Below are 12,519 nucleotides of genomic sequence, written 5' to 3'. Positions count from 1 at the left end.
AGCCCAGAGCTCTGGGGGAAGGGCCAGGGCCCATCCTCTGGAGGGAGTCAGCTCAGGGGGCAAAAGCGCAAGACAACTCCCCCGAGAGAGGTCCAGACTTCAGGAGCCAGGTTACAGAACTGCCCGTGAAGAACACCATCCAAGGTTCAAAACTACATACATAACGTCTTCAGTTTACATTAAAAATACAGGACATCTCATCCCATTTTACTCAAAAAAACATTATTGGGTGTCCTAAAAACGATGTAGTACTCTAAATGCTATGCAAACAATGGTAAGTATGACTGAAACAGACAAACCAATTTGCGCTAAAGGAATACCAGATATTATCATAGCCCATTAATCACCAATGTTCCTTACAACCACTCAGTAAGCAGCATGCAGTGTGCAATTGCTGACTGCCTTCCAAACTGTTTATACGTAAACATTTTCTCAAATACCCACTGATGAGTCAAAAATCATATGCATATTAAAATGGACAGCTAATTTTAGATGTCTATCTCTAAAACAAAGCATGACTTCATTCTGACAGAGAAAATCCTAAGGAAGAAAGGAGGAGTATTTTTAAATGTTACTATGATAGGCTCAGCAGAGAGAAAAAAATGTACAAATCACTCTTCTCCTTCTCCAGGCTAATAACTGCTTTCCATAGTGTTGATTTCTGAAGCCCCATAAGATAAGGAAGTGCCTCCTGAATCATCAAATATTAAATTCTATTTTGTTCAGTTTTAGTATCATCTGTCTTGTTTTGTTTTTCTCAGATTCCTTTAAAGTGAATAATCTTTGTCCTCTTTAGACTACCCAAGAAACTACTCAGAGAACTCAAGACACCAAGAATACTTTCAGCAAGATGTTAAAAATGTCTATGACTTGATTACTAGATGCTGTAAATAAACGATGTAGGTGTGAATAGCCCTCGGGGCTGGTGGAAGGTTGCCTGTCCTGAGAAAAGGACAGCTCCCCCGAACGCCCAGGTGTCGCCCACCCTCTGCTCCAGGAGTGTGTTCCCGAAGCTGCCTGTGCCCCTTCAAAACCTTCCGCGGCCCTATTCTACTGGCTTCTTCCCCAGAGGCTATGGGTAAGATCATCTTTTCACCTTAAATGCATCTTTTAATCACTGTCCCCAGACCCTGCTGAAGTGATCTTCTCTTCTAATGTCCCAATGCCAAGTCCAAGTGCCGCTTGCCACGAAGCAGCTGGCACATACTGGCTGCCTTCCAGCACAGAGCCGGACAGTATGTGGTCCTCCCAGCAGCCCCTAGATGAGGAAAGGGAACCAAGTTCCGAGTTCAAGGTCACAGACTCATCAGAGGCAGAACCAGGGCAGCCTGATATGCTCACCTGAGTGCTCTACCTGTCACTTCCTATGAAGCTCCCTTCCTTCAAGGGCTGGACAGCTGCTCTCCCGACCCCCTCCTGCCCTTGGCCAGGCCCTTCTCCTTCTTTCCTCGCCCCAGGCTCACTATCTGGGGTCCCCAGGCCTCTGGCCCTCTCACTCTTCGTGCCTGCCCTGGAAGACGGCTACCAACTGCCTTCCTTTACAACCACCCATATGCTGAAAACTGCTAAATTCTGTCCACCTGTCCATCTGTCCACCTGTCTAGCCCGACCTCTCTGCTCAGAATCTCTGTGCAGTGACCCATCGGGCGATCGTCTCCCGATGACTTACTGTAACACTTCATACTCCCAAGTCCAGAACTGAAGTGTCATCGTGTAGTCCCTGTCCCATGCTCCTATGCCACCCACCACACATGGTCACCTAGTGCTACTCTGTGACCAAACCCCGGGGCCACTCCCTGCCAGCACCCTGGGGAGGTCTCACCCTGTCTGGACGAGCCTGCCTTCCAGACTGCTGGACCCGTGTCACCCGCCTCAAATCCAGCCTGGACCTAGGCCACCGGGAGGGGTGTCCGCCCACTGCATCGCACCTTAAAACGACCTGAACAGAAGACGGGGCACAGGCCCTGGAATGTCAAAGAGCTGGTACAGGACCGTCTTCCGTGTCACCCTCTCCAGGAAGCCTGCGGGTCTGTGCAGCTCCGTCAGCACTCAGCTCGTCTCCCCAGAGCCCTTCCGGGTCTGTGTCTGCATACCCCCAGCACAGCACAGCAACCCAGCACCAGACACACAGTGTGCTTTTAATCAGTATTCGGTGAAGGAAAGAATGAATGTTTGTCAAATGCTTCAGATTAGGAAGATAAGGCAGCCAGTGCCCAAGACTAAATTAAACTACTTTATTCAAACTGCTGTGGTTGTGCAGCTCCTCCTCCGTAGGCAGAATGCAAAGCAGTACTGACAGGACTGACCTCACCTCCAGTAAGGTCAGCAGGACTATCAAATCACACTGACTCCTAGCTTCCAGAGTGGGAAACGCCACGAGCATTACAAACGGCTAATGGCTGCCAGGGGCAGAGAGGGCTGTCAAATACCACAGTACACATATTCCCAGAGTCCCGGCCTGCCAAGGGTAAAAGAACACTTTTCAGGGCTGCTTCAATTTCTCAGAAGAGCAAAGATTTTCCAGAAGACTGAACTGCCTGAAAATAAAACATCCTTCTAGAGAGCTCACACAAAAAATTTTCTATTAAAAACAAAAACAAACAAACAAAAAACCAGCTTAAAACCACTTATATAGAGACCACTCTTCTGCCCTTCGGCTCCCTATCCAGCCCAGAAATAAAGCATGAGAACAGCAGCATCTCTCACAGTCCCCAGTTCTTTCTGCAGGCAATAGTGCACAGCATAGAAAAAAAGTCAACAGATAATATAGCAGCAGAGCCGCTCGCAGCCTGACAGCAGCAGAAAGAGATAGCTGATCACAGAAAGAGGACCCAGAAAAACCATAAAAAGGAGAATAGTACTTCTGTCTCCATTCTAGTGTTTCACTCAGCAGGCTCGGACCATTTACTACAGACAAAGCAGCTCTATACACCTCAGCAAATAGTACGATTCAATTATCTATGAATTCATGTTCGTAAAGACGACCCAACAAAAAACTCACTTAGATCTGGGTTGCAAATATGAGTGTGAGATTTAGAAATGCCTTATCTGTTTTAACAGCTAATTTGTTTTAAGTTTCAGTAATTACTGGTGTGAGGAGTCAGCTACTTGGAAAACACCCTTATGTGACTATGCCCGACAACCCAGATGGTGGCAAATAAAACAGATATTTTGCATATTGAAAACCAATCAAAAGCCCATACTCTCCTGGTGTACTTTGGAAATCTCATGTGAATTAAACAATGTCAAATCAGTATTATTTGATTAATGGGCACTTAAAAACTTTGTAAAGGAGTTTCCGGATTGAAAGAGCAGTTCTTTCTTCCTTTATCAGCAACGTTTAAGTGGTAATGAAGCTGATGGCTATTGACAAGATACCAAGAAATGTTTTAAGTAATTGAAATTCAGTGTGAAGTGTCAAACACAAAACAATAGGTTTTTACCAAAAAAGCTTCTTATAAAATATCTTTCCTCTCATTAGTTTACTTATTCTGAATTGTGCATTAATACAACAAACATGAAGCTCCGGAAATTTGAGATTTAAACCCAGAAAAAGTCAGAAGTACGGTTTCCACTCAGGCGTGCCTGAGCTACTGACACACAAGCCAGCTTTTCCCGACTGTCAGGGACCCGAGTTTCACGACAAGACGAAGTCACACAACAGTACGTGTCAACCACCTTCTGGGTGGCAGGCCACTCGAACAATGCTGGAGTATCTCCCCTGGAGTTATGTGGAATAGTTGCTGCGGAGCCACAGCCCGAGCGCCACAGTGCAGACCGCAAGGAGACGGCTTCCCAGGGAGGAAAGCCAGCCCGCGGGCCGCGAAGGCTGCTTAGGGCTTCCTCGGTCAACGCGTCCTGGGCCGGTTCAGGTGCTTTGCTCTCCCGTGAACCGCCCTCCCCGGGAAGCAGTGGGACCCTACGGAGGTGCGGAAGGAGCAGCACTTTCTAGGTTTCCTTCCAGGGGCAGGGAACCCGCCGGTCCCTCGTGGAGGCTCCCAGACCTAGGAGGACCCACAGAACGAGCAGCACCCGGGACCCGCGGGGCCGGCGCACCTGGCGTCAGAACCTGGAAGGCTGCGGTCGGTGGGCGCGTGTCCGCCTGCTGTGGGGGGACCTGCCGCGAAGGCTGTTACTCCGAGCACGAGGGAGGGGACCGCCTCCTGCCTGGCTGTCCCCTCACTGGCCCACCCTCGCCGCGTCGCTGGGGGCCGTGGGGTGCACGCCCAGGGCATCCGGCCGGGGCCGCGCGGCCCGACCCGCAGGTTGCGCGCGGGGTCCCGCTCCCGCGCCGCACACGCGCACGGGGGACGCGGCGTGAGTGGGGCGCGTGCACGGACGCCCGGACAGCCCCCGCCGCCCCGGCCCGCCCCCGCCCGCCCGCCGGCTCACCTGGCCCGCGCTCACCCGCGGGGCGACCCGCGGGGCAGGTGTCCGCCGCCGGCCGGGCGCGGTGCTGAGGCCGCACGGTCCGTGGCGGCGCCGACGAATCCGGGCTCGCGGTCGACGGCGCGGCCTCACGGAGCCCCGGCCGCGCGCCCCGCGAGCCCGAGCGCCTCTGCCCCGCGCCGGCCCGGGAGCCCGGCCGAGCGCACGTGGCCCCGCCCCGGCCGGCCCCGCCGGTCCCCGCGGGGAAGCTGATCTGGGGCGGGGTCCCGGGGCGGGGACGCGGCGGGCTCGCCCCGGCCTCCGCCGCCCGACTCACCGGAGCGCGAGGCGGACGCTGCCTCCGAGCCGCCCGCCGGGCCCTCCGCACGCGCGCCGCCAGCCCACGGCCCCACTGCGCCCGCGTCACGCGTCTGACCCTGCGGTCGACACCTCCGGGCCCGCCCTGCGCCCGGCTCCGCGGGGTCAGGAACAGGCTGGGGCTTTGTGCCCTTAGATGAGTGAACGGAAAGTGCGTTGTGCTGTGCGTGGGATGCTCAGTGGGACGCGCTAATGTACACCTTCTGTGCTCGGTTTACTCTGTGGCCATTGTAAGTGCGGGGCTCACGGAGGGGGACGCTTTAGATAAGGATGTGCCCTCTGCAGATCAGGGATTTGAAATGTTATTTAAAAAAACCAAAAAAAAAAACAAAAAACGGAATATTCCCAGCCTTTGTTCCTGATCTAAGGAGGGTACTGTCCCCCATATTTATCTCATTTAATTGCATTAGAAAAACCTAAATAAACATTGAACATATCAATAACAATCCTACCTGAGAGAACTTACTTTAAAAGCTGTCCAGTTCTCAGTGTTCAAGCTATTGTTCAAACAATTGCGAGCTACTGCTTTCAGGATGCGTATGTAAATTCTTTGTAAAAAATCTTTAGAAATTAAGCAAAACCTTAATTCTTATTTTACGAAAATATCTTAAACTGTCACATTTGTTTGCTTAATAAAAATAACTTACACTTTTCACAACTTTCATTACATGATGGTAGATATCAGCTTATTCTGTGTCCTTGTAAAGCCATATTTATTTTTGTGATTAGAAACGTGTCATCAATGAAACTTTGCTCCCTAACCTCGTACCCAGTAAGTCTTTTAAAATAATTTCCAAAGCGTGCTGATGAACCTGCTCAGAGTTAAGTGCAGAAAAGCTGGGCACAGCCCATCTGACGCAGGGTCTGGCCTTTCCCAGATGCACTCTGCTGTACTAGGTTCTCCTGGCTGTGTTGAGTCTCCTCAGTGACACCAGCCACGGTGTGAACGGAGAGTCAGGGGGAGTTCAAAGCAAGGACCCTGTCCCGACAGCAGCTTCCTCTCTCCGTTTGCAGGTGTCATGTATCTCACACCCCCCCACACACACCAGCCATATCCGCCCTGCTGTGCTCCTGGGAAGCAGAGCTTCATCATGTGTTACAATTATGGCCCCGCAACTCACCTGAATACACTGCAAGCTCCAGGCAAGCCCAACCAGTTGCAATGGGCCAGCAGAACGAGGTCCCTGTCACATGTCCGTGCTATACTTCCAATGACACTCAGCTTCACCCGTATCCCTGTATTGCTCACCCTTCTCCAACAGCTCGGGATCCTCTGCACATTCTCTAAAGTAGCAGACTTCCTGACGTGCGTTACATCGCGGGTGCCATGGGCTCTGTGCATCTCAAAGTAACGATTAACTTACCTGTGCTTATCGGGAAGGCTAAAGAAGATCCTGGACCCACGATTCTTGTTTAGGATAATACCCTCTGCCTTTCAACACAACCAACTCAAACCATGCACTGGCAGATTGGCACGAGCAGTATTTGGTGACTGTAATTTCATGTGGTCGTCTTAAAATCTGGTCCTTAAGTAGTCACTTTGTCAGGTCAGGCACTAGCTCCCAGATGAAACTGTTAAAACACACGTTTGTTCATAATTGTCAGCCTGATGCCCAACCCTTCCTGGTCTGCGAAGAAAGTCGATTTCTGTGCAAATGAAACACAATAAGCACCAAGGACTTTACCCTCTGTCAGACTTAGCATTGTGTTCCCTGTGTGTGTTTTCCTTGTGTCTGCAATCCTGTTGTGTCTCTACTCTTGCCTTGTTTTTCATTCATCGCCTCAGGTACTTTTAATAAAGAGCTCTGGTGCAGTACCATGTTTCCCGAAAAATAAGACCTAGCCGGACCATCCGCTCTAATACATCTTTTGAAGCGAAAATTAATATAAGACCCGGTCTTACATTGTATTATATTATATTATATTAACATTACATTACATTATATCATATATCATATCATATTATATTTATTATGTTATATTAGACGAGGTCTTATAGTAAAATAAGACCGGGTCTTACATTAAGTTTTGCTCCAAAAGACACATGAGAGCTGATGGTCTGGCTAGGTCTTATTTTCAGGGAAACATGGTATATAAACTGTCTGAAAGAATCCTATGGAAAGAGCACGCCAGGTAGAAACACACTGAGGTAGCAACAGCATATTTCTTTAATGTGGTGACATCGAGATTGTGTGGGTCTTTCTGGGGCAGAATTAGAAGGTGAGGCCCTTACCTAAAGCAGATAGATTACTTTTAAAATTGTGTCTAAAATTACAACGGCTCATGAAAAGATGCCCCTAGTTACACTCACCATTACGTCCTTTCTTACCAAAGCTAACCCTCTCTGCCAGACCATCTCAGCTAAACATACCCAGGGGTTCAGGAGCCTGTGCTAGCCGTGATCAAGTAGAAATTCTTGAAAAACATAGGTGGAGTAAAATGGTGTCATGAGGCTATCCTTTTACATCACCTCTGTTTTGAACAAAAATGAATAACAAACTATAAAAGGGAAAAAAGCACACCAATCAGATGGAAAGGAATCAGGAAACAAGATAAGCATCTTCCTGAACTAGAAAAGGAACAGAAGTGCCGAGCAGGAAGCCAGGCTGGAACCAAGGGTTGTGACTTCAGGACACAGACGACAGTCTTGGGACAAACAGCTCTCATAGCAGACACTAGGTAACCTATGACTGTCACCTCCTGGCATTGTGGCTCTGTGATGCCCGCTCTTTGTGTGCAGGCACTGGCTTGCTTCGGCCTCTAGAGTACAGCAGCAGTAAGGGGTTTCCTATGTTGTTAGCGCCCTAGGTCTGCTAACCTTGTCCATCACAGGGACGGTACCCCGGGGTGGGTCTGGCTCTCAGGTCTCAGCAGGAAGCCCTGAGAAGAGGGCTCCTGTGCAGGCCTGCTGAGACAGGCACCAGGGCTGGCATGTCCTCAGAACTGGTGCCTAAGGGGGGCTCCCACCACAGCCGTGGGAAGGTGGGGTCCTCAGTCACACAGCTGCAGGGAGACGGGTTCTGCCAGTAACAATGAGCTCAGAGCGCACTCTTCCTCAGTCAGAAGGCTGCCTGGCCGACATCCTGCTGGCAGCCTGGAGAAAAGCCTGGTTACAGGACACAGGCAGCCCAGGTTCAGACTCTGGCCCCACCAACCGTGAGAACGTAAATGTGGGTTATTCCAGTATGCTGAGTCTGTGACACGGAGTCACACAGCAATAGATAACTACGTCAGCCCTGCACACAGGACAAGGGTAAGACCAGGCTCGCTGCCTGCCACAGGGGCCCGGCCAGGACTCCCACACGTGGGATGGAGTCTGAAAAGGCTGGAGACACGGTGGCTTCAGGGAGATGTGAGGACCCACCACTGGGAATCAGATCCAGGTGCTGGCTGACCAGGGGCTGGACCTTGGCTAGCCCACACCTCCCAGAGCTGGAGCCTCAAAATGCCATTATCAAACTTGGTTCTGGATTGGTGCCAGGGAAGGCAATTACAGGCACCTAAATACAATGAGACAGGAAAGAGGAGACCAAAAGCGTCCTCCCCCGGCCACCCAAATAAAATGTGCACTGACATCAAAGACACGTGGGGAACACAACGGTAGGAAGGCAGAGCCGCAGAAGCACAGTGCTCCATGCAGGAGCTCTCTGTCCATGAAGTGGATTTCATGGGGCCACCTGACTACAAAACACTCTTAACGAAGGAACAGCATCCATTAGAAGTCAGAATAACAAATTCCCTTTGAATCTGTAAAGTAAAAACATATCCCAAGAAAAGTTTGAACATGAAAAAGGAAATCTAAATCTTAAAAATTTATTGTATGGAATAAATTTGTCATGTTTGTGAAGAGAAATGATTAAATCTGAATATTGTTCTGAGAAATTCAGGATGGAGGAGAAAGAAAAAAATTACAGAGAGAGAGAGAGAGAGAGAGAGAGAGAGAGAGAGAAGCAACTCAATGATTCATGTAACTGGAGTTTCAGAAGTAAAGAAAGGAGGGAACATCTTAACAAGTAAGAAATAAAAACTAAGCACATCCCAGAATCAGAGCTTAGATCCTCTGATCTGAACCCTTTGCTGTATCTGGTTGTTCCCAGACAGAAGAGATGGTGTAATCAACAATCAAACCCTGGGGAGATTTTGAAAAATTTAAATCCTAAGGCCCCACCCCAGATTCACCACATTAGAAACAGACACAGAAATGTATATTTCAGGAAAACTCCATTCTTCCTCCCCAAAAGTCACAACCCCAATCTAATCAGGAAAAAAGCATCAGCTAACCTCCTGTAGAGACATTTTACAAATCCCTGGCCAGCGTTGCTCAAAACGGTGAAGGTCATCAAAAATAAGGACAGTGTAAGAAAAACTATGACTGCAGAGGGAGGCCTATGGAAACCCGACACTGAAGGTGTCCTGGACAGAAGACGTTCGATAAAAAGTAAGACAATGTGAATAAGGTAAGGACATTCGTTAATAGTCACATGTCAGTGTTGCTCCATTAATTGTCACAAATGTACCATGCTAATTTGAGATGTTGATAAGGGGAAATGGATGTTGGATACATGGGACCTCTGTACTATTTTAGCAAGTTTTCTATAAGTCCAAAACTATACCAACATTTTAAGATTAGTAAATATGAAAGCTCCCAATTTCGTACTTAATCATCAGCCAGAGTTCATAATTACTTTACTCCCTCGTGTTACAGATGAGAGAACTGAAGCACTTTGATTGTAAGCACTTGTCTAGTTCTAATAATTTTTAGTGATAAAAGAAGTTATTAAATTATGATTGCAGTAAATTGTGATTACAAGTTTCTTTAAAATATCTTAGAATTAACCCTGATTAGGATTCCGTAGCTGTAACTGGACAACAGCAATATAATGATTGTAATTAAAACAGATGCTTGTTTTGAAAACCCTTAAAACCGTGGTGAGAAACGGGGTGGATTGCAAAGCAGCCCCACTCCCATTAAATCGTTAGTTTGCTGACATGCTTTTGTGCATCACAGCAGCCCCATGTGTGCGTGTAAAGCGGAAGGGAACACTCTTGAAAGCACAGGAAGGGCTTCTTGCTCCTCTCCTCCCCTAGGTACTAGAGCATTTTCTCCTTCCTCACACCTGCTTTCTGGCAGTTTCACAGAAGACAGTCCCCTGCAGTCACGGTCCCACGTAGCCCCTGTCAGCGTCGTGCTGTCGGAACTGAGTTGTTATTTGCTCATCCCCTGAGATGCCTCCTTTGTGTCCCCATCCTCACTGAGGCTGCTGTGTCTTGATTTTGACCCGGGCACGCCTCGTAGGTGTGTGAAAACCAACATCCATCTCAGCTCAGCAAAGGCCCGTTCCCCAACGTGCAGAATGGCAGCATGCTGTTACAGGATGGAGTTGTTGCAAGATTCCATGTGGCAACACAGAAGAAATTTCAGAGTCTCCAGCATTTGATAAATAGAAGTCACCAAACGCCACTTCCAGGACATCTTTGAAGTAAGATGCTCAGTTATTAAAGATATTTAGACTAAGTGTTTAGGACCTAAGGAGCAGCTGATAAGTGGTGTTGGATGACCGAGTGGTTCCATCCATCTCAATAATAGACTGAAGAACACTCACTGGGAAATGATAACTTTTAAGCTATGATTATTATATGGTAGTAAATGTATTTGGTAACTCAGCTTATTTCAGAGGAGTAGCCCACATGTGTGTACAATAGAACTCATATTTTCCACTCAACCTGCTGCTGTCATATTCAGAGACATATAGTGGCCTGATGACAAATATCACATGTATTTTGTAAGGAAATAATCGAGGCCCATTAGCTCAGAGAATAAGAGCTCGTGAAAGGCAGGTCTGCAGCTCAGCTGTGATATCTAGGTTTCCTGGCCAATGGTGTTATACAATAAATGACGTCGTGTGTGAGAACAAGTACAAACACTTATCTTTCACCGTGAAGTAACTGTAATTGTGAAAAGACATCGGGGATGTCCAGAGTCCTTTCACACTGAAACAACAGTGCTGCCGAGGTACTTGGTCTGTAGCACAGAGACGTTCAGCCAAGACCAAGGGCCGAGGGGAAAAACAGTGAGGCTCCCGCCTAGGAGCACATCCCGAGACCCGTAACCGCTGTGTGTGGGAGCACAGAGCTGTTCACGCGTGTCACAGGATCCTGCACAGACATGTCACACAAATGTATGTGCACATGCACACACACATGCATGCACACACGTGTGCACACATGCACGCAGACACACGTACACACACACACACACAAGCTGCACTACCATGGACTGATTCATAATACAGTCGGCTTCCTTTCCCACTCTGCAGGCTCTGCTCCCACAGGGCGGGTGCTCAGCTGACACCCCAGACCTGGACGTATGACAGATACTCATGTCCCAGACGTAGCCAAAGCCGTCACAGTGTAGAGCTACAAACGTCCTTTTCCAGTGTGCATTGAACTTGACTGTCCTCACTTCCCTCAGTTCCTCATCCTTTCAGGAGGCAGGAGTGCACATGCTCAGTGCACTTTCTTATTGCTAACACTGCCTACTACCTGACATACCTCTGCCTCCCTCCCTCCTTTCTCCTCCCCTCCCTTCCCTTTTCCCTCCCCCTCCCTCTCCCTAGTCTACCTGAGAAAACCAGCAAACCCACGTTTAGCTTTGAAACGTCTTCAGGCAGCTTTGGATAAAACCTCTGTCCTCCATCTTTTCCTCCTCTGTTCCTCTTGTAAGCCTTGTGTGCTGTTGGTGGTGGTAACTGGAAGGCGAGAGCCAGGACCAGATGCCTGGAGAGGGTGTGCTCACACAAACGCATGAGTTGGAGGGTGAAGGGCACAGGGAGCTCAGGGGTGGGACGTGAGGAAGCACACCGCCTATTAGTTAAACTGCCTTTTTGAGCACAGTTGGTTTAAGGAAACAAACACAGCACGTCCAGGGGTCACAGCCAGTAAAATGCAAGGTCAGTGCTGAGACGCAGCCACTGAACACAGAGGTGGGAATTTCAGGCAGGAGGAAACTGTGTGTCGAGGGTAGAGTGACACGATTAATTCAGTATTTGGGGTCACAGCACCAGGACAGATCCCAGCTACCAGTGTGTCCCACCCCAAAACACCCGAGGGACCCACGACACTCCCTAGTCATTCCTCAACAAACGCGGGAGAGAGTGGACACTGAGCTGGGGCTGGGCTGTAGGAACCTAATGAGCCGCTGCCGCTGTCCGATCATACCAGCCTTTATGAACAAACTGTCTTTCCCTAGTCACTAGCCTTCCTACGTGATCACTTCTGTTTGGGGACGGGCTGGAGTCAGCCTGGGGGACAGACCCCGAGAACGTGTCAGTGGGAGCAGGTTTGGCAAGAGCCCTGCCTGCTGCATCAGCGAAAGACAGCTTTAATTGCTGTTTATCTTCCGACAGCTCACAAATCTGTCTCCAACCGACCTTTCTCTCGTTAGCTTGAGACACACAGATGACCACTGACTAACGGAGGGCTGAAGGGCGCTCAACCCACGCAATCGACGATCATGTGGGACTCGGGCGACCCTTTGTATCCACGGATCAAAAACCCACAGATGGACGTCCTCCTGCACACCCTTAGAGACGCCACGGGCGTTTTAGACAATAGGCTCAGAGCCTTCCCCATGAACAAAGGCCAACATGGCTCTTCTTCAGACTCTCAGCAGACACGAGGCCGTGCTGGTAACTCCGCTCCCTCCATGTCTCACCAGTGCCCATCGTGTGGTTTCTCTTCCCAGCCCTCTCGAGTTCTTCCCCAGTGGTTAGG

At 49.3% G+C, this 12,519-nt stretch overlaps 1 protein-coding gene across 4 annotated transcripts in view; it reads right to left on the bottom strand.

Moving 5' to 3' along the window:
- Window positions 1-12,519, bottom strand: part of UGT8 (UDP glycosyltransferase 8) — a 122,002-nt gene that overhangs the window by 51,917 nt on the left and 57,566 nt on the right. The window contains exon 1 of one of the 4 annotated variants that reach the window (XM_081076816.1): window positions 4,706-4,822. The exons of 1 other annotated variant lie outside the window; for it this stretch is intronic. The gene's annotated coding sequence lies outside the window, so the exon portion shown is untranslated. Of the gene's footprint in view, window positions 1-1,928; window positions 2,027-4,392; window positions 4,561-4,705; window positions 4,823-12,519 lie in introns of those variants that run through there. 2 more of the 4 variants (XM_081076815.1, XM_081076818.1) reach the window with 2 other exon arrangements.

Source organism: Rhinolophus hipposideros, assembly GCF_964194185.1.
Source record: "Rhinolophus hipposideros genome assembly, chromosome: 16".
Taxonomy (NCBI): domain Eukaryota; kingdom Metazoa; phylum Chordata; class Mammalia; order Chiroptera; family Rhinolophidae; genus Rhinolophus; species Rhinolophus hipposideros.
This window is presented reverse-complemented; position numbering and strand designations above follow the sequence as displayed.